General features: G+C 41.3%; 1 non-coding gene across 1 annotated transcript; it reads right to left on the reverse strand.

Moving 5' to 3' along the window:
• Positions 1 to 4531: 4531 nt before the first annotated feature.
• LOC138762498 (U1 spliceosomal RNA) lies at positions 4532 to 4696 on the reverse strand. Its single transcript, XR_011356914.1, has one exon. It is a non-coding gene; the product is annotated as a U1 spliceosomal RNA (small nuclear RNA).
• Between the last annotated feature and the right edge of the window lie 16268 nt (positions 4697 to 20964).

Genomic DNA, 20964 nt, shown 5'->3' on the forward strand with positions numbered 1-20964 from the left:
GTATCCTTATCACCAACCATCAATTTTCATTCCATATTCAAAATTCTTAATTTAATCATCAAATTTAGGAGGGGCATGGAGATTGGTGAATGTATGGTTCAGGGAAAATTTCACTATAAATTGAAAAATTTCTGGAATGGACTGCCCTGAGAGGTACGCTCCTTGAAGTTAACATTAAGAATAATTTGAAAAAGTTTGTGCAAATAATCTTGTCAACTATGTTTTCTGTTCTGGGATGGAATTTTAGCAGTGCAATACTTTCAGACCTACATCTCCATGTTTGCCCCAGAGCCATGTTCATTGGTTCCTCACTCACATCTATCCAAATGTCTTGTGAAAGCCCTGACTCATTCTGTTCAACCTCACTGCACTTTGACTATCTATATGGACAGACTGCCCTGACTTTGTTGAATTCCTTTCTCCTTAGTTACAGCGAGGGAATCTTTCTCTATGGCTCCTTTTCCCACATCTCCCTATTTCTAATAATTTTTCTGCTTTGCACCCTCATTCACAAATGCAATTTGCAGAAACACATCACTGAAACTCATCTTACCAACCCTCTATGCAAGAAATCAAATAAAATTTAGCACTGAACTATGTAAATAGTTGTTAGGAGAAAAGTTTGGTCAAGAGAAAGATATTTTAAAAACTTGAAGTAAGGTAAGGTAAAGAGGTAATTTTGGGTGGATTTCCAATGCTTGGAGTCTTGGATCTTAGATCCAGAAATGGACTGTATGAAGAATCACCCATCATCTGATTTTTACAGGCATAAACATATTAGAGTCTACCAAGAGAAGCTCCCATTTTAAATTTCTTGAGCTTGTTTTCTCCATAGCCCCATCCCTCCTCACCTCTCTCTGTAACTTCCAACATCCTTGCAATCATCTGTGGTCTATGAACCACAGATCTAGTTCTAGTCTCACGCAGCCACTGGCAGCTATTGCTCCTGAAGCCTTAGTCCTAACCTCTCCAATTTTTCTCCTTAATATCTACCTCTTTGCTAAATATCTGGTTATTTGCTCTAATGCCCCTTCCTGTGGTTCTTGGACAGGGGTGCAGAGCTCATTTTTTTGGTTCCGAAGCTCACCGGAAATGGCGACAAGGAGGTGTCAGAGCGGCCTGATGAGGTGATGGAGTGGTGCTCCCGTAGCACTGCACCCCCGTTCTCAGTTAAATTTCTCCCACACACTGTTAATGTGCCAGATAACTGTTAATGGTTATTGTCCAGTCTTGTATTCTTACAATTAAGATGACGCAACCACAACTCTTCTTGCTTTGTGAAAAAAAACATGTCTTGAACTTGAAAAATTGTATTATCTGTTCCAACCTACTGCATCTGAGGAGACATTAACAAGGCAGCACACAATAATTTATGAGAATTATCATTTTCACCTGTATATTTTTTAAACTGTTAAGGAAAAATAATGATTATTCACTCTCACTCCTCCCTTAAGATGCTTTACAGATTCAAATACTTTGAATTTCAATGTGCTTGGAACATATGTTCACACACTGAATTGCTTTCATTAAGTATTATGCCAGCAGACCTTCACAGCTGCTTTTGTTGTCATGTTCAGGCGAGTTTAGTCCTTCGTGGCTACATGTCTGCTCCACTTCAAATGTTTAACAAACATTAGGAGAACAATGTTCATGATCTTATTTGAATCTAATGACAACCTCCTCACACCATTTACTGAAAGGGGCACTTGCACAACAAATACAGTTTATGGTTGTCAAGAGTTCTGTAATATTAGTATCTTTATCGCAGGTCAAGTGTGAAGGCAAACCAGATGTGTATATTTACTTAATAACTCATCACAGAACTGGGATAGCAAACGTGGTCAAAGGCGTGTATGAACATGTTGGAGATGGTGCTATTTATTATTTTTCCCCTTTAATATTTTTTTGTATCTTTTAGTTAAATCTCTGTGAGCAAGGTATCTCTTCCAAATCCAAACAATGTTGGATTTAGTCAATGAAAACTGTCAGTCAATGTCACTAAAAGATGTTTAAATGGGCCTGTATGGTGAAGACTGCTGTGGAATACAGTAGGATTTAGGGTTAACGGCCTCATAAATCAAATAAGCCTTCGCAGCAACTGGCAGCCTGCAACCTGAAGTATTAGCCGGATCATTACTGTATGACGAGCATCCTTGAGCTAGGAAGCTATTTGAAAAGAACTGTTTGTTTTCCTGTCCATATTATCATATTAATTGGAATGATGCCCCCCACAGCCTAACTTGCACAAAGTAGCCAGGAGAGAGTAAATTCAGCTACATCGCTTTGCTGGGGCAACCCTTTGCAAAATATTTGGATCCTTTGAATAAATTTATTTAAGAGGCCTGGGCTTTTCAATCGGTGTGAAATAAAATGCTCACTGCTGACTTGAAAGATCTTGTCAGCTCTTTGGAGCAGTTTTCCCCTTTCCCAATGTTAATTTGATTCTGCCAATGGTGTCCAGTCCCTGTGATGTCATCAGTTAATCCAAACAGCCAATTGCATTGAAGATTCACAAAGCAAACCATAAACCACAACAAATGAAGGTTGTCAAAGTGATTATGCAGAACTGGTTTACTTTTTGACCACAAATGCAGCAGAGAAGGAAATCTAGAATAAGGGAAGCAATGAATTTCTTGTTTCCATCATGGAATGAATGTGAGGTTGCCCAAACCACTACTCATCTACAATTAAAACCCCTTATCAAAGCCTTTTTGTTTGTTTCCTGCTCAGTAAAACCATTTCAATCCCACTGGGTGCAATGTGAATGTGCGGAGAGTGAAATGGAGTAGGCTTGAGAAAATTGAGAGGGAGAGGGGTGATACAATTGCCATTGTGTGCAGCTGTTGCTCTCGGTGTTTCTGGATTTCTCAATCATTGGAACCTATTCTACATGAGAAAAGAGAGCAAGACATTACATCTTGTGCTGGGCTTCTGCGGCAGCTCCATCCTCACCGTTCAATATCACCAGCGAGTTCTTGAGGTTGCCCAGTTCTTGAACGCGGCCCAGCACCACATCAACAAAGTCGTCTTTGAGCTGGGTTGAACATTTCAAGTTCTTTGCTGAAGATGACCGTCTGTATTTCAGGCCCTAATTCCATTTTTGGGTTGATCCCATTCACAATGGGCTTACATCCAACACAGTTAGATGGTAATTATTTCCAGCATTTTCTGTTTAATTTCAGTCACATCAATAAAATATCAATTGGCCAGAAATAACAGTTGTATAGCGTGGGGACAGGAACTTCAGCCCCACTCATCCATGTAGGCTAACCCGATCTCCCTGAATTTGGACCATATCTCTCTATTCCTTTCACCTACTTGCTGTGATGTACCTACCTCCACCAGCTCCTTTGGCAGCTTGTTCTCTGTACACACCATCCTCTGTGTGAAAAACAAGTCCCTCATATCTCCTTTAAATATTTCTTCTTTCACCTTAAACCTATGATCTCGCATTTCAGAAAAAGATGGGGACTATTTGTGGTGGTATGTCATGCATGATGTCATTACACCACTAGGTCACCAGGCGAGCCACCTGATGACCTTGTATATAAGCCCGGGGGGGGGGGGGGGCGGATCCCTTCCCCCTCATTCTGGCCTAGGCATGTTCAGAGGCAACACCAAGGCCTCAAAGCCTAGCTGTATACCAGTCTAGTGTTTTACCTGCACTCTGCCTCGTGTGGTTTGATGCTAGTAGCCTACACTACTCAATGTATGTCCCTCTTAACTTGGTATATTCAGTCCTCAACCATCTCATCTCCAGTGAAAACAATCCCGGCCTATCCTATTCCTCCTTGTACCTAAAGCCCTCCATTCCAGGCAATCCTGACGAATTTCTTTTTCACTCTTTCAGAGGCTTCAACATGGTGCGGCAACTGTGTACTACATTTCAAATGTGGCCTAATCAACGTTTGTACGACTGCAACATAAAACCTCAACATTCTTACTCTGTACCTCCATTAATAAAGGCAAGCAAGCTAAACGCTTTCCTCAGTACCCTATCCACTGTGGTGTCATTATCAGGAAGCCAGATACTTACAGGACTCTCTATATATATCAATGTTTCTAAGTTCCCGGCCATTTAGTACACAATGCTAAACAGTAGTGGATGGCCCAAAAATGTATTAGCGAACACCTGAAAAGACTACACCCAGGATCATTGATCTGGTATTCCTGCCCTTCTATCAACATGGATCATAAAGTCTGGGTTGGGTACCACCCAATGACTGGATGACTTTCTGACCTCCCTAAACTCATCAGGTTTAACTTTAATTATCATTGGGAGGTTGCAACTGAGTATCCAAGTAGTTTAACTGTCAACTACTCCGCACGATTGTTATTCTCCAAGCTTTCCACACAGTTCCTGAGTTACATAATGATTTCATGATGTACTGACATAATTTACCTTAGAGATATACACCACCTCCCAAGATGCACCAACTAGAACCAATCTTCCTCTCCCCAACCACAACATGCTTTTGATCCGATAGACTCCTGCAAACAGGCAGGGAGGAACAAAAAGTAAAGACACAAAGTACATAGAGCATGAATGCAGTCCCTCAACTACCACAAAGTTTGCAGTCAACTACCCAGCATTTGGAGATATTGCAGGGATCAACACACATGAAGTGCAATAGGATAGCCTTGTCCTGAGAGACTGGCCATTCTGAACACCAATTTTCCCCTGCCAGGTAAGAATTAACTTCCACAACTACCTCACCTGCAATAAATTGGTCCACCTTCGACAATACACTCCGCTTTCTTTATCTCTCTGTCTCCATCTCGAGAGACAATCTTTTCACTGACATATTTTACAAACCCACTGACTCCCACAATTACATCGACTACAATGTTTTAACCTAGTGAGGAACAAAACTTTGTGAGAATGTAGTAATTTCCATGTCATGCAATATTTGTGTATGTATGTCACCACAGACATCCTTACTGGGTCAAGATGTTGGAATTTCCTGCCAAACAGGATTGTGGTACATCAGTACCACAAAGACCCAATAGTTTGTCAGAATTACTGGGAATGCATAATAAATCCCAGTATTTCCCTTATCTCAAGAACATATCTTTTTGAAGTCTGAATGTGGAAGCTATATATAGTGAATACAGGTTGAATACCCCTTATCCAAAATGCCTGGGACTAGAAGTATTTTGGATTTTGGATTTTTTAAAATTTTTGGAACACCATTTAAAAAATCCACTCATTCACTCAGACTTAAAGATACATGCATTCACATTACAATACAAATACGTACTACACTCTGTAATGCACTACTTACGTCCGTTACTTCCTGTTCTCTGATCAGGATTTCTGAATTCCATTACTTATTATGTATTGTATGTGTCTCCTTGTGGATCCAAGGACGAAGAAAGTTTCGGATTTTGGATCATTTTGGATTTCAGATATTCAGATAAGGGGAATTCAACCTGTACAATGACATTAAATTATTTGTTTTCATAGAGTGCATTTTTCCAGTCATTTTTGATCTAGCGGGAATGAACAAGTGTGACAAATATGGGCTGTCATGCATATTTGATTCCATTATGAGCAAGAGAGGCAACATTGTGGAAACAGCATCAATCACACCAGACTCTGGATTTTCATACTCATTTGCACAGGTACAGGTTTGCCACAAAATAACAATGGGAGCTGAGAACTACAGCTAAACCCACGTCACTATATTACTTGTGCACACGGATTTGAAAGTGGAATTGTAGGAAGAGATTATTTCATTAAGCCAATCCTCCAAATTTGTGATTTAGTTGGATTAATGAAAACTAAAGTGTTTGATGTTTTTTCACTCTATCTAAAACTGACTGACTTTGCATTTCCATACCATTCTGCTTTCTCTTCTGGAGATTTATGAAACACCTACAGTAATGAGACAAACCTGTCAAGGTTTTGCAAAATAGTTCTTCCTTTCTACAGGTTTATTTCTCTAGCTTATCTTAATTTAAAACAAATGGCACAAGGCAATGCCAGTAAGAGCTTTCTATTAATTTCAGCTCGGAGCCAACATCATCAAGGAGCTATTGCCATGTTTACAGGAGCTTCAACTCTCTTCTGCTTTTGAAAGCTATGTGTGCTAAGTGTTATCATCCTTTTTTTATGATGTTCAAAGCAGTTCCTCAAATGGTGAAATTTTTAAAAAGTAAATGAAGCAATTCTAAGGTTAAGAAAATGTTGGTCTTTGAGATTGAATGTTGCTGTTAAAGCTAAAAGCACAAACAGGCAGAAATATTTCAATCATAATTAAAGGCTGGAACATTTTATGTATTTGGCCAGAGAATCGCACAGCTTCAGAAACGAGTTCTTGTATTTCATTATAGTTGAAAATGTAACACACCACTTTAAAGCTGAAACCACATCTCAGACTCAGGTTTGCAGGGCTGACAGCAAGTTCCACGACATCATCCTGCCAGTGACTCACAGAGTCCCTGGAGGGGGCATTATAGAGGGAAGCCGCGTACGCCGTCCTCTCCTACACAGACCAGCCTCGTCTCTACTCCTCCCACCCCTGATTAATCTATCTTGTGAGTTCTCCCAAATTCCTCTCTTCTCCAACCCCCCCCCCCCCCCCACCTCCACTCAACAGGAGAACACCCTTCAAGCTGTTCCTCTTCTCGCCTATGCTGATTGACGCCATAAGAGACTACGGGTGTGGACACAGCATCATTATACCACTTACATTGTTATTTGTCAATAATTATAGTATTCCTCCACTCCCCCCTCCCCCTACCCCCATAACACCACTCCTAATAATTTCCCAAAGGATGAAGGATTCAGGAACCTTTATTTTAATGCTCTTAATTCGGACAATACACAATCCTGACTCTCCTTGTGAGTCCATTAACAATAGACAATAGACAATAGACAATAGGAGCTGGAGTAGGCCCTTTGGCCCATCGAGCCAGACCCGCCATTTTACAGATCATGGCTGATCACTACTATCAGTACCCCTTTCCAGCCTTATCCCCATAACCCTTAACTCCTTTGTCCACTAGAGTCTTATCTAACTCTCTTTTGAACATAATCAGCGAATCTGCCTCTACCACCCTCTGAGGCAGAGTATTCCACAGATTGACACTTCTCTGGGTAAAAAAATGTTTTCTCATCTCCGTCCTAAAGGGCCTACCCTGTATTCTTAAACTATGCCCTCTAGTCCTCGTCTCCCCCATCATTGGGAACAAGTAATCCGCCTGATAAGTATCCCCCTGATAATTTTGTATACCTCAATCATGTCCCCCCTCATCCTTCTAAACTCCATCGGATACAAGTCCAGTTTTTCTAGCCTTTCAGCATATGTCAACCCCGCCATCCCTGGAACTAACCTTGTAAATCTGCGCTGCACACTCTCTATAGCTAGTATGTCCTTCCTCAAAATTGGAGACCAAAACTGGATGCAATACTCCAGGTGGGGTCTCACCAGGGCCCTGTACAACTGCAGAAGGGCATCTCTGTTCCTATACTCCAATCCCCTCTTTATGAAGGCCAACATGCCATTTGCCTTCTTCACAGCTTTCTGAACCTGCATGTTAGCCTTCAGTGATCGGTGAACAAGTACACCCAGATCCATTTGCACCTCCCCACTCCCTAGCTTGTCTCCATTTAAATAATACTCAGCTTTCCTATTATTGCCCCCAAAATGGATAACCTCACATTTGCTTACATTGAATGTCATCTTCCATTCAGCAGCCCACTCCCCCAACCTGTCCAAGTCCCTCTGCATTTTCCTGACATCCTCCTCACACCCCACACTGCCACACAGTTTAGTGTCATCTGCAAATTTGCTCATGTTATTAATAATCCCCTCATCAAAATCATTTACATAAATTACAAACAACTGAGGACCCAATACCGATCCCTGCGGCACTCCACTCGTCACATCCTGCCATCCTGAAAAAGACCCGCTTATTCCAACCCTTTGTTTCCTATTTCTTAACCAATTTCCTATCCATGTCGGCACCTTACCTCCAATACCATGCTCCCTGATCTTGCCCACTAGTCTCCCGTGCGGTACCTTATCAAAGGCCTTCTGGAAATCCAAATACACCACATCCACTGGCTCTCCCAAGTCCACCCTCTTTGTCTAAGGGAGCCAGAGCAGGCCACTGGTCCACAGTCAGTGAGAAATTGAGCAGGAACAGCATCCTGGTGGCAGACAGTAGCCCAGGGAATGGGGGAAGTACCGGGAGTTCCTGCTGGGCCGACCCCTGCTTTTCCATGGGACAGTACAGTGGCGGACATCTGGATTGTATGCCTCACAATGATGGGATCACCCAGTTGGATGGCCAGTGCATGGGAGGCGCTGTTCAAGGAAGGGCTAAGACACTGGAATGAAGTTCTCACACTGCCTGCTCGCAGACAGAGGTGGTATTGATGCTGATGTTAGTTGCAAAGGTGCACATATATGCCAGACAAGTTGGAGAGACCACATATGTGAGGTAGTAACTAAAAATAATTTCTTCCTTCCCTCCCCTCTCACACTGGGGAGCAGTTCCCACAGTATCTTGCTCTGTAGGAGGCACAACAACCTTGTTGAGTTGGGGGTGAGAGCTGATAGAGCTTTGTCATTTCCAGTAACATCACTTTCCCCTGCTGATGTGCCTTGACCCTCATTTTCAAAGCACTTGTCTTACTTCTGACATATTTAAAGTATTTATTGTATATTTTTATTCGTGTAAATTATGTAAACTGTGATGAAATGCACCATTCCATTATCAAACTGGTGTCCATAGTTGTGGGCCCCGCAGGATTGGGAGTTTGAAGTGGCTGGGGGGGGGGGGGGGGCACAAAGGACTCTGGGAGGCTTCCAGAGTCAGATGATTGTGATAGTGTACCAACTGTATTTTTAGATCTGCTGGATCAACTTCTGTTGTGGTTTGTTCACTGCATCACTCGCTACAGTCCAAAACGATTTTTTGAACCTAGCTACATGGAACGCTGTTGCACTCAAGCTACCAGTTTCTTTGGACTTTGCAACCACAGGTTTGGTTCAAGCAGCCCAAGGCCCAGTTTTGACTTCATCGTATTGCTGTTGACGCTACTAAATATTACTATGTCATCGCATCGCTAGATCAGGACACTGTGGTTTGCAGCGTTAACTCCTTACGCCAGCCTCCAGCCAACGATAAGTTTGAAGGTATCAAAGCTTTTCTTACTCGTACTTTCGGACTTTCCTGCAGCAACACAGTGGCAAGGCTCTTTCATGTGGAGGCTTAGGTGACCGCACGCCTTCTGCACTGATGGATGAGATGCTGATGCTCATGGATGAGCACAAGCCCTGTTTTATTTTCAAGCAGATTTTCTGGGAACAAATACTAGACGACATCATCTGCTCCTTGCAGATGATAATATCAGTGATCTTTGATGACTGCCTGTACACGCAGATGAGCTATGGCACACCAAACAGCATGGGGGAGCAATTGTTGGTCATGTGGAGGTGCCACGCCAAAGGGCGCGAGCTATACCTACCCCCGATGGAGGTGCGGGGTCAGGCTCATCAGCAAGAGAGCAGTGGTGTTATTTGTAACCAGCTCCATGAGGCAGGCCTTGTGGCTGCAAGTCTCCATTACAATCTGCATACTGTGTGTCAGCTCCCTGCTGGCAGCCAAGTCTAATCAAACAGTAAGGCATTGCTAGTTGCCATGCAAACATGATCTCTGTCATTACAGTGGGGAGCTGCGGCCCTCCAGTGCCTAACTCCCTACACACACCCCGGGAAATGCTGAGGACAACGTCCTCTTTCTGTGCCATCGGCATTCCAGTCGGTATTTTCTCTTCACCATAGGAGCAGAGGTCGGTGTATTTCCCCCAACTCTGCTCCAGATACATAATCTGGAAAGAAGGGGCCTTCTCTGACAGCTGCTAACAACAGGAGCAGCAGAACGTACGGATAAGGAGAATACCACTCAATTATGTCTCTTCCCAATTCAAATGGTCCTTTCCCATCGCCATCGTGTCTCAGCCACTGCTGGGTGCCAACTTTCTACGAGAGCATTGCCTCCTAGTGGATCTAAGATGTCACTGGTTAATTCCAAGTGATTTGAGTCACTTGCTTTACAACCTGCCACATTACCCGTGCCACACCTTGACTCAGTGACCTTCTCGGAGAATGAGTATGCCAAAATCCTGGTTGACTTTCCGAGCATCGTTACTCCGCAGTTCACAGCCGCCAGGCCAAACATGGAGTACAGCAGATGTATCCAGATGAATGGGTGGATGCTTCATTCACAAGTGCGCAGGCAGCCTCCAGACAAACTGCAGTTGGCCAAGGAGGAATTCAGGAGAATGGAGAAGATGGGCATAGTTTGCCGCTCCGATAGCCCATGAGCATCTACACTTCTTATGGTTCCCAAAGCATCTGGTGGCTCAAGGCCTTGTAACTATCATTGCCTTAATGAGATTACAATGGCAGTTCGATACCTCGTTCCCCACATACAGGACTTTACAGCAAACCTACAGAGGACTAAGATCTTTTCCAAGATCAATCTTGTATGTGGTTATTATCAAATTCCAGTTCATCCAGACAACATTCCAAAAACAGCCTTTATTAACCCATTCGGGCTTTTCAAGTTCTTCCGTATACCACTCAGTTTGACTGACTCATGGACATGGTAGGTCTGGGCCTGAACTTCATCTTTATATATTTGGATGACATCCTCGTCGCCAGCCGTTCCCGTCAGGACATCTTCATCAGCTCTGTCAGTGGCTCGACGAGCATGGCTTAGCAATTAATCTTGCCAAATGCCAGTTCAGCCTAAATCCATTGACTTCATCAGTCATCACATTGATCAACATGGAGTGGTCCCACTACCATCTAAGGTCGAGGCCATCCATAAGTTCCCCAAACTGTCTATTATTAAAGGGCTGCGGGAGTTTGTCAGCATAACTTTCTACCACCATTTCGTGCCGGCAGCTGCCAGAATAATGTAGCCATTTTTCAAGCTCTTGACCAGACAACCTAAAGAGCTGAAATGGTACAAAGAGGCCATGGATGTGTTTGGAAAACCCAAAGTAGCACTGGCGAAAACAACTATCCTGGTGCACCCACGGTCGATGCATTATGCATGGCTATAGGTGGGGTACTGGAACAGCTGGTCATTGGCCACCTAGAAACCCCTGTACTTTGTCAGTCACCACCTGAGGCAACCTGAACAAAAGTACAGCACTTTTAACAGAGAACTTCTCACTCTCTACCTTGCGTATGACATTTTCGTTACTTTCTGTCAGGCAGAGAGTTCATGGTTTTTACATACCACAAGCTGCTCACATCCACTTTTACCAGCAACGACATCTCTCGTACATCTCAGAGTTCACAACTTCTATACGGAACATCGGGGGAGAGACAATCTGGTCACTGACACATTATCCTGTACAACCATTGCATCAGTCCATTCTCCGGTTCCGGGAATAGACTATGTGGCTTTGGCAGCAGCTCAGCAAGAAGACAGTGAGATGGTTGCATATTGCACTGCCATCTTGGGCCTTAAATTAGAGGATGTGAAATTTGGACTTGAGATGTGTCCACTGGACAACAGAGACCAATCGTTGCTACTATCTGTCGGGTGTTCTACACCAAACACAGTTTGGCTCACCCTTCTATTTGGGTGACAATAAAGCTCATGGGGAAAAAATTCATGTGGCACAGATTGTACAAGCAAGTTGGCGTTTGGGCAAGGACATGTATCCCATGTCAAACCTCCAAAGTTCAGCGCCACATTAAGGCTCCACTGCAGACTTTTTCCTTGACGCAAAGGTGGTTTGATCATCGACATCGTCGGGCTGTTACTTTCATCTAGAGGTGCTTCTCACCTTTTTACTGTGGTGGTCAGATTTCTGAGTTGGCCAGGGATTGTTGCACTCTCGGACACCTTCACTACAACTTGTGTGTGAGCTCTCATCACTCATTGGATAGCCCTCTGAACTCTGATTCTGGAAGGGGTGGGGTCATGTGGCAGACTGCACCACTCCATTATCAAACTGACATTCATCGTTACGGGCCTGCGCAGGATTGAGAGTACCTGGCAGCTGAGAGGGGCGCACATGATTTCTAGGGTCAGGTGAGGGTGATAGCGCGCCAACTGTATTTTTAAACTCCTGCGAAGGTTCCATCAAACATTTCTGTGGATCAGCTCACAGACAACTTCTGTTGTGCTTTGTTCACTGCACCACTCACTACAACATGTCATTTCTAAGAATCAAACTGTCAGTTGAAGATTACTTTTTTTTTGTTAACTATTATACATAATGTTATTGATTATGTTGGTAGTTGATTGGAGAGTGGTATGACTTCTGAAGGGTGGATTGTGAAGGTTCACATGGCCTCTCCGTCTGAAACCAGATGGGAATGTGGATTGTAGGTGATCTTTCCATCTGGAACCTAGTTACAAGTTGCATCACCTGCCAATCAAGGTAGGACTCTGCCCACCTTTTAGTGCTTACTTGGCCATTGGCCCCTTTAAAGTACTTACTGATTACCTGGGCTGGACTCTCCAGCTTACTACACTTTAAAAGCCCACCACATGCAGTCTTTGTTTCTTGGTCCTGACTGTGAATGCAGCCCTTTGCCAGGTCAACTGTGGATGTTGCTTGAGGAGTCATTGGTAAGGTGTGCACTACACTTAGAGTGGGACTGTTGTGTTGTGTGGGAAAACTTAGCATTGTGCTGCACCCTGTTGGTACAGGGAATTGGGAATGTGTGCTGAAGCCCCTGTCTTGTAAGAATGTGATTAGTAACTGTATAGTACTGCATGTGTGTAACAAAGATGGAGTGACAGTGAGAGAGTTGGTGGCTGCTGGTATTAGAGATTGCTGTAACCAATGTGAATGCCTATATAGTTTTAGTATTGTGTTGTTTTGTGTCTTTTTATCCCCCTTATAATTTCCCTATGTGTACAATAAAGATTATTCCTTGTTTGTCAGTTTGTGTTTGGACTTGCTTCTCTGTGAACCCACTGAATCTCACCTAAGTCTCGTATAACACCTACTACTCTGGTATCATCAACAAATTTGTAGATAGTGTTGTACCGTCATGGGTGTAAAGCGAGTAGAACAGGAGAAGAAGAATGCAGATTTCTGGTGCTCTGGTACTGATGGAGATGGTGGAGGGGATGTCTTACTAATCCTATATAATTGTAGTCTGGAGGTGAGGAAATCAAGGATCCAATTACACAGTGTGGTGCCAAGTCCTAGGTCTTAGTTTGCTGATCAGTTTTGAGGGGATGATGGTGTTAAATGCCGAAATGCAGTCAATAAAGAGCATCCTGATGTATGTATCTTTGCTGTTCAGGTGTTCCGGGCTTTGTGTAGGACCAGTGAGATGTCATTTATTGTAGACCTGTTACTATAATAGGTGAATTGGAATGGATCCATATCACCACTCAGCTGATATGCTTCAACACCAGCCTTTCAAAACAGCTAATCCTAATCACTTTTGATGTGAGTGCCACTGGTCAATAAATATACAGAAAACAACAATGAAGGACATCTGGTTCATTGATAAAGTTCCCCAATTTGATCGCAATTTTCCCTCTGGCCTTGCAAATCTCTCATTTACCATTTCATGTTAAATTTTCCTACTGAATTTATTTTTGCCATAATTACACCCAGATTATACAAGTCAATCTAATAAAAAGTCTCCTTGAATTTTCAGCCAGTTTTAATATATTAGTGTCCCTTGTCACCCAATTGTGTTGAGAATTACTATGCTTCCTTTTAATCTACTTATTCCAAACACTATGGTATTGAATTGTGAATTGATAAGAAATCATTTCAATTAAACTTTATGAATGGTGATTGTTCACATTTTCATCTGGTCTCCTAGGATATGAATCTTTGATCAGTGAGAAAATGTTCCACCAATTCCTCTTAGCAGCTCCCTTCCTCGATGATTCCAGTAACATGGGAAGCTTCTACACAATCAACTCACAATTTTTTTTTCTATTAGAAGATTCTTTAAAGAGCTGATATATCTGTCATCTAATTTTTTTTGTTGAAATATCTTGTAGTCTTGAAAGGGTTGTTAAATATCCCACACTTCAATCTGTTTAAGAACTTGCTTGTGCATAGGATTTGAAATCTAATAGCATTCCAGTTCAAGCTCCTGCCAGCAATGGAAACTGTGTTTCACCATAAATCTATCACACCGATCTAAGTCTGCCCTTTAGATCTGTAAATGTATGCAAACACCAACCACACCAAGAGGCAAACTGCTGATTACGCAACTGGATAGGATGCAGTTAAAGGCGATCGACTAGTACGTACAAGAATTGGCCAAGGATTGGGATCAGAGTGAATATCCGGCCTCCTACTGCAACGTCAATGGTTCTATAAATTATTTACTTTGCTTTCTGCTCAGCACCAATTCTTAATCAAATATTCTATATACTTCACTGAATTGTAGCGAGGATTATATGCAGCAGGAATTGATTTTCTTTCACCCTACATCATTTGAATTTTGTTGGCGTTTTCACTACCCTGAATTTGTTTTGTGATGTGCACGATTTCTTCAAAGTCAAACTGGGACATTTCTAACATGATTTAAAGCTTTTTTTTTTAAAAATAGTGAAACAAACGTTAAAACAACAGGGCAACGTGATACATATAGCTTAATTCAACATTTCCTCAGCTGGGTTCACCTCAAGAAATGTACTCGAGAAGTGTCGTGAATGTGCTAGAACATGATATTGCAGAAATTGTTTGTCTACCCTGCCACAATTCTTATGCATTACTGTTCCAAGAACAGCAGATACTAAAGTGTATAAAGTTAATACAGCTGGCATGGAAGGTACTGTGAGGCTCAAGCATGGTTCAGTTATAAGGTTCAAAAGATGCTTGAACAGATATATGGATAGGAAGGGTTTGAAGGATATGGACCAAATGCAGGCAGATGGGACAAACCCAGAATACCAACTTGGTCAGCATAGATGAGCTGAAGGGCCTGTTTAGTGCTGTTTGACTCCATGATCTGGCTATTAGAATTAAAAGAATTAAAAAAAAATACTTTAATGGTAAAATGCTTCTTTGTTCTATTTCAGCTTCGACATTAAGATTTTGGTAAATTGTTTAGATTTTAATTCAAATTGTGTTTTCCATTTTGGTGACTGAGTGTCTTTAACATGATTTACTGCTCAGGTAATGAGCCGTACTGATACTTGAGGTCAGGGATTCTCCTGAACTGATAACCAAGAACAACTCGTGCAACTATCGGAGGTAGAGTGAAGGGATGTGCACACCACAGAAATCATTGGGACTTTCTGATTTTAGGTTTTTTTTCAAATCACCAGTGAATTTTGTTACTTCACTGCCCTGCATACACCCCAAAACAATGATGCATTATCTCATACAATTCAATGACCACGCCTGCTCTATTAGTTTTCTTCAGTATTTCACACAATTTCTCAATTGTTTTTCATTGGCAAATATTGACATTGTGTTCCCATGTCCAAGTTCATATCCTTTATAGTCAAATGGAAGAACATATTGAGTAACCAGCTCTTCTATGGGAGACTGTCAGGGAAACTGTCAGGTCATCTTGCCTGGCATTCTGATGTTGTCACTCGTATATACTGTGTGCTGTGGGGAACCATCTTAGATTTGTATTAAACAGTGAATGAAGCATCACATCACTGTGCGGTGTATTTCTAAGCCTAGAGTACATAAACAGATTGGCGACGAGGATTGAAATGAACCTCCTCTATGCTCCAAAAGATGGAGTGAAGATTTTAAAAAGGAAATGCAGGATTATCCCCACAGAGAACCCCACAAGCTCAGTCACAGAGAACAAAGAAAAGAAGACTCAAAATGACGGAGGGAGTTTGGAAAGATCGTGGGCTCAGAAGAAAGATTTGATCATCCCTGTCTTGCCCATAATATTACTGATACTCTGCCTTTGAACCAAAAATGATCACTGATTCTAAACCAAAAGGGAAGCAAGACATTTCAACTGATAAAATCTCTGGTAGCTTCTGAAAAACCAGGAACAAAAACTTGTGCAATAATAGGGGCATATCAGAGCCAAGTGTCCAAGAAACAAAGGTAAAAGGGATAAAAAGAAAACTGAAATAGGAAAGGCATCCCATCAGGGTGTGAACAGTGGAGGAGAAGGATGAAAGCCCCAGCACTGAAAAAAAACATCTCTGAGGAAGACAAGACGGTGGAAGTCATGTATGTTCACAGATTAAAGGATACCCCTCCATAAATCTTCATACCCCTCCATAAATCTTCATACCCCTCCATAAATCTTCATACCCCTCCATAAATCTTCGTCCACGAAGCCAAGCCAAAGAAAGAAAAAAGGATAGAAAATCGGAATTCTACGTCAAGGTGAAAATCAACAGCAAACCCTTGCAAATGCAGTGGGACATGGGCAGCAGTTTCATTAATGCCATTAATTTTGTGGGGAAAAAAATGACTGCTACCCCACCTCACTAGTAGAGTCCCACATGGTGTTAAAAAGTTCACGAGAAGAAAAAAAGGTCTTTGGAAAATGCAACATAAACATGAAATATAAAGAACAAGCACCGAAAAGATGACCCCTCTACATTTGGGACACCAAGAGGCTGTTGTTTGGAAGAAATTGGGTATCACATATTCAATTAGATTGGTTAAAAACTGGATGTGTAATGAACCTATGCCTGGAAGATAAGGCCAAGCCAAAACTAGAGACAGTTCTCAAGAACTACCAGACAGTTTTCAAAAAAGACCTGGGAAAAAAAAATCCAAGGAGTCCATGTGAAATTACACCTGAAATCAGGTGATGAACCCAAGTTATTTAAGCCCTGAACAGTAATGTTTGCAATAAAAGGAAAGATTGAATTGGAACCTTACAGATTTGAAAACTAAGGAATACTAGAAAGAATCCAATAGAGTGAAAGCCAATGGAGAAATCTGAATTTGTGGTGATTACAAAGTCACCATTAACCAGGCTTAGCAGATATTGGAACACCCTATGCCCAAAGTGGAAAAATTATTCCAGGTCCTGAAAGTGTGTGTGTGTGTGTGTGTGTGTGTGTGTGTGTGTGTGTGTGTGTGTGTGTGTGTGTGTGTGTGTGTGTGTGTGTGTGTGTGTGTGTGTGTGTGTGTGTGTGTGTGTGTGTGTGTGTGTGGGGGGTGGGGGTGGGGGTGGGGGGTGGGGGAGGAAATTCACAAAGCTGGATTTATCACAAGCATACCAACAAATAGAATTCAATGAAGACTCAAAGAAATATCAGGTAATCAATACTCACTTGGTGCTATTCAGCTATTCCAGAATGCCATGCAGAATATCAGCAGCTGTGGACAAATTATTACATGATATTAATGTAGGATGTTACCTCAATGATATTATAAATACAGGTTAAAGACTCTGAGCACCTATCCAACAAGAAAACATCTGTTTGCGCCAGGTCAAGTGTGAGGTTATGGTACCATCTGTAACATATTTAAGCTTTACAATTAACATTGAATGAGTCTGAATGGGCACTGCTGGTATTGAAGCTGTCTACAGGCCATCCTACCCAACAGTCATTCCTGGGTTTGGTTAACCATTATTGAAAACTTATTCCAATTATGTCAATGCTATGCAGCCCACTAAACCAATTAAGAAAATAACAGAAATGGTGCCGAATGAAGAGACTAGTAACGCAATGAATCACTTGAAAAGTACTCATGTCCAGCGACAATGTTCTCATCCACAGATCCAGAAAAAGTAGTGACCCTTGCAGTGGATGCTTTGCCTGTGGAATTAGGAACGGTGTTATCACAGGTAATGGAAAAATGGAACAACCGATGGCCTATGCCTTCTGGTCTTTGATGACTTGTGAATGTAATTATGCACAACTGTAAAAAGAAGGGCTTGACATAATATTTGATGTCAAACAATTTCACCAATACTTGTATGGTAGAATATTTTCCTTAGTAACAGACAACAAACCACTGAGTTTTATTCTAGGCCCTAAAAGAAATGGATACCAGTGGTAGCTGCAACAAGGAATCAAAGGTGGGCCATTCAGTTCACTGCATATGATTGATTTGAAAATAAAGCAGCAATCTTTTTTAAAAAAAACACTAAGTCCCTATTCTTATTCTATACTGGTCGAAACTAAAATATGGAAATGGCACATCGACCAGTTGAGAGAGGTGGATGATCCTATGGCCAGTGAGATTCCCTGGGCTCATTCCACTGATGTTCCAGAAATATCTTCAAGAAGTGAGGCCCCCTTTTCAACAAAGCAGTTCTGCAGCTCAACCGAACAGTCCTGTGCAATGTCTGAATGGTGTATGCCAAAGAAAAAGTTCACAGTCCCTGCCACCAACTCAGGTATTACCCCAAAAGGCAGAGTCCAGAGAAGTCGTAAAGTATCTTGACAGATTCTAACTCTGAGATGATTTTTTTTTTAAAAAGGGAAAAACATCCTCCAGAATGAATGAAGGACTATGTACATTTATCATTTTGAAATTAGGTTATCGTGTAATTCTAATCCTCATCATTAGTATAGGGGCACTTCCTAGTTATCATAGTTTAGTATAAGTGCTGCCCATATGCTATTTTCACAAAGCATTTATTTTGTGGGGGGAAGAGTATTATGTAGGAACAGCAATGGAAAATTCAGCGGACAATGGTAAATTAAAAATAAGTTTTATTAAACTATTAATAACAACATTTCTTATCTCTAAATTTAACCCCACTGTGTGTGTGTGTGTGTGTGTGTGTGTGTGTGTGTGTGTGTGTGTGTGTGTGTGTGTGTGTGTGTGTGTGTGTGTGTGTGTGTGTGTGTGTGCACAAACTATTTTATTTAAACTTGAGTCTGAAAAGTCAATTTTAAAGTCCAGTTTCAAACTTATTGTTGAACTCCAAGATCTTTTGAAATTTTGCTTCAGAAGTAATTATAAACCCAGAGTGAAGCCCCCAATTTCTTTAAATTGTTGCTTAAAAGCAAAAATGAAGTGTTTAACCTTCAAGTTCTTAGATTTTCCCAAACTCACAAATCTTGTTGAGTTGTTTTCTAGGAAGAGATTTCTTAATCTCTCACACTAGTGATCTTCACCTCCCTCTTGAGAAACACAGAAATTCATTCCATAATGTAGCTGCCCTCTTTATTTTCAAAAGAAAAGCAGTCAGAAAGTGGTCTCCCTTTTGAAATCCACTTATTTCTATATTCCCCTTTTATTTATAACAGCATCTATTCCAGTAACTGCAATTAAACCCTGTCTTTCACAAGGGTCCAACTCCTGTGTGTGTCCCACAGGGTCTTGACTTCTGAATTCACTCAAAATGTCTGAATGTGACAATATATTTCTCAAAATTATATGACATTACATCATCAATGGGATTTGTCTCAATTCTTGGAAATCATGTGATCATTTCCTGGAATCTAAGTTTCCAGCTGCAATTTGTTGGAAACCATGAGACCTTTGTAACTCTGGCTTACAGATGGCACAACTCTGAAAGATTACCTCACTTTTGAATGTATTGTATGGGTGTGTGTAACCCTGTTCCAAACCCACTATATTACCTAAGGTATTTACAGGAAATGTAGCCTAACATTAACCTAAATATTAATATTTAACAGATCCATCACAATAGTAACAGGTTCACTCATGATACATTGAGTTCAAATCCAATTTAATCTGTCATCTTTCAGAAGTGATAGTGAAACTAAGGCCCTATCTGGCCTACATGCAGGCAATCAATATATATGCAGAACAAGTATTCATACATACAAATAAATAGTTTCAGGTACATGAAAGACTCAGATGGCTGGTGTGAGTAGTTCCTTTGGTCATTCAGTATTCTCTCTGCCCGTGGGCAGAAGCTGTTCCTTAGCCTGGTGGTGCAGGCTCTGATCCTCCTGTATCTCTGATTTGGGGAGAAAGGAGTCGCAGTGATTTTGCGCACCCTTTTCAGACAATCATCGATGGGGGTGACTTCTGACATTTCAATCAGGGATGACCTGATGTTTAATGATTAAATTCAATGATCATCGTTACTCTGTGAGATTCAGCCCATTAAAGAAAAATTCATCTGTGCAGAGTAATTGAACTACAATGCAAGAGACATTGGAAGAGGAAATTGTATCTAGTCAGGTACAATGATAAATCTCTCTGACAACACAAGTAGCCAAAAATTAGAATTGCTTAAAAGCAACCAAATATCCACAGTTATCATGAACTGGAAGGAAAATTTGTAAGGCAAGTATACCTTCTTCATGAACATTTCAAAGCCATTGAAGTGCCATGGTAATACAGTCCACTATAAGTGTGGTAACTGAACAAGTACAAAGCTTCTCAGAGTAAAAGGCAATCTGGGTGGATCAGGTTAAGACTGATCTGTAGGAAAGAGACGTATTGCATTTCACAATATAATTGACTTCCAATTAAGTCCTTCGATGGTATGAGAGTGCATGGATTATATGAAATACATCTGTTACTAACATAACTGAAGTACCTGAGAAATAGAAATAATTAATATAAAGACAAACTAGCCGATTGCTTAATGAAAAATTTGGAAGAGGCAGAATTGTTTTATTTCATTTCATTTATGACATAGAAACTAAAAACAAAACAAAGATCATTTGAAGGAAGATTGACAGTCTAAAGTAGTGAGATAGATTATGCAGATATACTTTTAGTAGAATAACCTCATGAACTGCAAATGGAAAGATCAAACCATCAGTCTGAAAGCCATGTGTATTGAACTGAACATCAAATCAAGGAAAATGGAGAGCATCACTGCTGGAGTCAAGAGCATTGCATAAAAGCTGCTTCGAAACAGTTTGAAGAAATGTATCAGAAACACAATGGTACACGAGGATCGTCCAAAGATAAACCAGCTGCAAATGCAGAAACACTTGCAAATGGTTCGGCAATCGGAAGAGGACAGGCAAAATAGACACCAAAATAGTAACATCACAGATTCACTTCCTGAAGGCATTAAGATAAGCAACTTTAGGAATAATAAAGCAATGGTGGAATAA

The sequence above is a fragment of the Narcine bancroftii genome, chromosome 4 (genome assembly GCF_036971445.1).
Source record: "Narcine bancroftii isolate sNarBan1 chromosome 4, sNarBan1.hap1, whole genome shotgun sequence".
Taxonomy (NCBI): Eukaryota; Metazoa; Chordata; class Chondrichthyes; order Torpediniformes; family Narcinidae; genus Narcine; species Narcine bancroftii.